The sequence below is a fragment of the Tinamus guttatus genome, unplaced genomic scaffold (genome assembly GCF_059628265.1).
Source record: "Tinamus guttatus ecotype Peru unplaced genomic scaffold, ASM5962826v1 Tinamus_guttatus_pri_ptg000213l, whole genome shotgun sequence".
NCBI classification, from domain to species: domain Eukaryota; kingdom Metazoa; phylum Chordata; class Aves; order Tinamiformes; family Tinamidae; genus Tinamus; species Tinamus guttatus.
In genome coordinates, this window is record NW_028288747.1 from 10,423,665 (window position 1) to 10,427,593 (window position 3,929).

Here is a 3,929-nt window from a genome sequence, read left to right on the forward strand (position 1 = left end):
TTAATGGCATTGTAATTGCTGCATAGTCAATTCCTTTAAGTCTTTATTGTTTTAAATCTAAACACATTTCTTTAGCTGTTAGGAGGAAAATGCAGTATTTTTTGAATTGTGTGTATTTTTTTAGGGAAAGTCTGCACACCTACTAGTCTCCAGGCGGATCACTTTTGTGCTGCAGTTTATTTTCAAAAGCCAAAGTCTGTTCCAGTTGGCAGCAGCCTCGCCTGGGGGTGCCCCTTCGGCCTAAGGAACAGAGCTGCTGGGCACAACAGGACACACTCTGACTTTAGCAGCTCCCTCTCCTGCCTGCGTGTGAGAATTACTAATCCTGGAGGAAGAAAGAGTATTATGTAAAACATAATGATGTTTTACACGTACTATTTCTGATGCTGAATTCTGGCTGAGGAATTGGAGGTGAGTTGACAGTTGTTACAAGCTACTCAGTTAACTGAATCCCATACGAATAACATCCCAAAGTCATAGCAAACTGTCTGGTTCTCTATAGTTAGTCTTCATATCACACAGCATGTTAAGGAACAGAGGTCTGGAAGAAAACTCTAGCTTTAAACTAGGGAGTACGTCCCCTCTCAAGGGAGGAGGGGCAGGGAGGGTTTCTGAGAACTGGGAATGGACCTTTGGTCAGGTGATCACATGTAGGAAATCATAAATGTTAAACCCAGTTTTGATACAACAAAACAACAGCATCTAGCACAGCTAGTGAACTTTATTCAATGGAGTAGATATTTTTGCCCCTCTTCCACCTCTATACAGCAGCTTCATCTCTACTAAAAGGCTCTTCTGCTCTAAATTTTCTTGTTTCAATGACACACAACCCAACCCTATGTTCAGCCACCTTTGAGTCTCTGGTTTCTACTTTTAGTCTTAGATACCAAAGTTCCTAATTGAATCGGTGAGATAATTTTCTTTCCCTGTTATGGTCTTCCATTAACCTTCCTCATTTCTCCGAGCTTTATTACCTATTCTTAGCTTGCCAATGGTTGGAATATATTTGCCATTTGATCTTGAAAGGTCTGGGTATAGTAAGAGAGGTACAGATTTCAATCACGTTAATTCTTAAATGACTTAGCCAACCTTTTACACTCATTTTTTTATTTTCTTGATTCTCTTGATCTTGAGTTAGAGATGAGCTATGCATATCTGCTTAATCAAAGCTAGGCTAATCAATCCAAATTTTCTCTTGTCTGCAGTGTATCTATCTAGTAAAAATAAAAAATCTCTTCATGCTATGATCCTCTCCCTGTGATGGAGAAACTATATATTTCAGGGACTAGCATTTAAAAAATGCACTGTTGTTGCAGAAACAGCAATTCATAGTATACACTTAAAGTGGAATAAGATGCTATGTTAATAATAATGTTGTATTAAAAAATACTTTAAAGCTTTTATAAAAATACTCTCCTGTTTGGATGAAGTTTTCCAGAATTGATCTTTCACCTCATGAGCATATTTATGACACTTGAGAAAGACAATACATCTAATTTCTGATTTATGTAAGTGTTAGTTATTTCATCCTCTCAAGACATTCAGAACACATTTGTTCAGAAAATATACAACTGTGATGGCCCTGGATACATGCTGAGTATTAAGGGCTTATGAAACACAAGTAAGCTGTATTATGTTCCCTGTGTCTTTTGGAAGAAGGTAGAGCTTGCCTCGACCAGGTAACATATGTTTAAAGAACAAGTTGTTCAAGATTAAGAAACTCTGACAGAGTGTTTAGCTTCATGAAAATATTCAACAAATTCTGAAATTACACCTTTTTCCTAACCATAACCAGCTGACAGAACGAGGCTGCTTAAATAAGGGCAAACATCATGTGTATGTTTGAGGCAGAGTGCATATAAATTATTTGTTCTACCAAAATACAATTGTCTGCTGTTGTCAAGATTTGAACTGGACAGGAGTGTTATTTAAATATTTATATAATAGGAGTTGTCACTGTTGTAAAAGACTGACCAAAAATGTCTGTAGGAACTTATGATAAACTGTATTCCTCAGTTGTGTTTGAATTCATATAATGCTACTGCTATAATTAAATAGCATTTGTTTTTCCTCTACCACCAAGTAATAGAGCTGGAACTTCCAAAAGTTCGCTAAAGGAGGCAAAACACTTAATTCTTGCCTCAAGCTTTCCCAGTCACAGCTCTCTTTCAGTAGACCGTACTGATGAAGCAGGGCTTATACATTCCCTCATTTTTTCAAATTCATGCTTAATTAAACAACTATAAACAAAGTTACTGTTTGGTTAAAAGATAAATAAATGTACAGACTATGGTAATCCAGCATTACCACTGATCAATCAATAGTTTCTAGCAAAGAAAAATAATTGTGTTAATACAGTGTCATGAGTATCAGTTTTTTTCAATGTTGATATGAGCCTTGCAATCACAGCATTTGTAATACCTGTTCTCTTCTAGCAAATGGTGCTGGAAGAGCTATTTAAGATATTTTTCATTATGTTGAGTTAATTCCAACACACCTTTATGAGGAGATAGCAAAGACAAATTCCTGCAAGTTTATCATCAGCCTCATTTTTTAAACTACCAGGTCTTCTACCTGTCACACTTCAAAGCATTCTATTCAGCTTGGAAATGATCCTTTTTTTTTCAGTTGAGAACTTCCTATAAAACCTTATACTGGGGACTAAAAGTGACTTTTGGGACCCCAATCCTCTTCTGTCGCAGGTATCCAAGTACAATAATTTTGTTCACAGATTTATCAGACTCCTATTTAGGAGTAATTTGGCGAGCCTTTTTAACCCACCTTGGTTCTTAGAGATGAGGGCTGCTCTAGAGGACAGCTGCACTAATGGTACAGAATCCTTATGGAATTTCTAGCCTTATTTGTCTAAAACCTGGTTCATGTATAGCTGTTCCTATGCCAACACTATCATTTACTATCAATAGCTCTAAAATACCTCCTTTATTAGGTCTAAAACAGCTCTTCTCCATTTCCTTGTTTACTTCCCTCCAGTTTGTTTTCCTAGGCTAAACGATATAGCTACTTTTCAGTTTTACTTGGTAGAAAATCTCTTCTTTGGATTGCCCAAAGATTTCCCCCCCTTGAAACTCTTGCAGTTTGTCAGGAGGACAGAAAAGTCTCTTGACCATGTTCACCTAATTTCCAAGGCTTTGATAGTTCCCATGCTGTTTTTCATTTGTTGATTTTCATTATCGCTTCTCTGAGGCAATAGATGAAACTAGTTGCATGTGAGGTGGAATCCAGGCTAGTGTGAAAAATTAAGTGCGAGTTATCTAAAAAAAAAATTATTAAGCTGCTAGTATTTCAGAATTGAGATTTTGGCCTTGTTTATGTTTTGGAGCTGTGTTTTTTGCAACATAATTTAACTCTTCTCAAATTTTGTGCAAGCAGTGCTGACCAGATAATGATTTTCATATTACACTGGGACAAAAACAAGCCTTTTTAAGTATAAACAAATTGTGAGAAACACATTACAAAATAGCAAGCACCCAGGGAAGGGAGATCTCTGGTTCAAACAGCTGCTTTGTTCACTTTCCTTACACACTGCTGTGTTCTTCTGTCTCCTGTTGCAGCTGCTCTACTTTGCTAAAAACCTATAAATTTCAATATTAAATGTTTTCAGGCCTTATGGATAATCAATCCTTCCCTTTTCTTCTTATTTTTGTTTAGAGACTTCTCATCATAGCTTCCTTCCTCTCTTCAACTCTTCTTCATCATCCTTTGTTATAATAGGCACAACAAGGCTCTCCTTTTTCTTCTGCAGTAGAGGCAGAGCCTCCATTTCAGAGTCCCTTCTGGACACACAGTCCAAGTTCTAATTCCTCCTCCTCACACATTTGGTTTAAGAACTGATCCTTATTATTCCTGATGGGGTCACACAAGCATCTTATATAAAGATATTAAGGCTTGCTTTCTCCAGCAAAATCTTC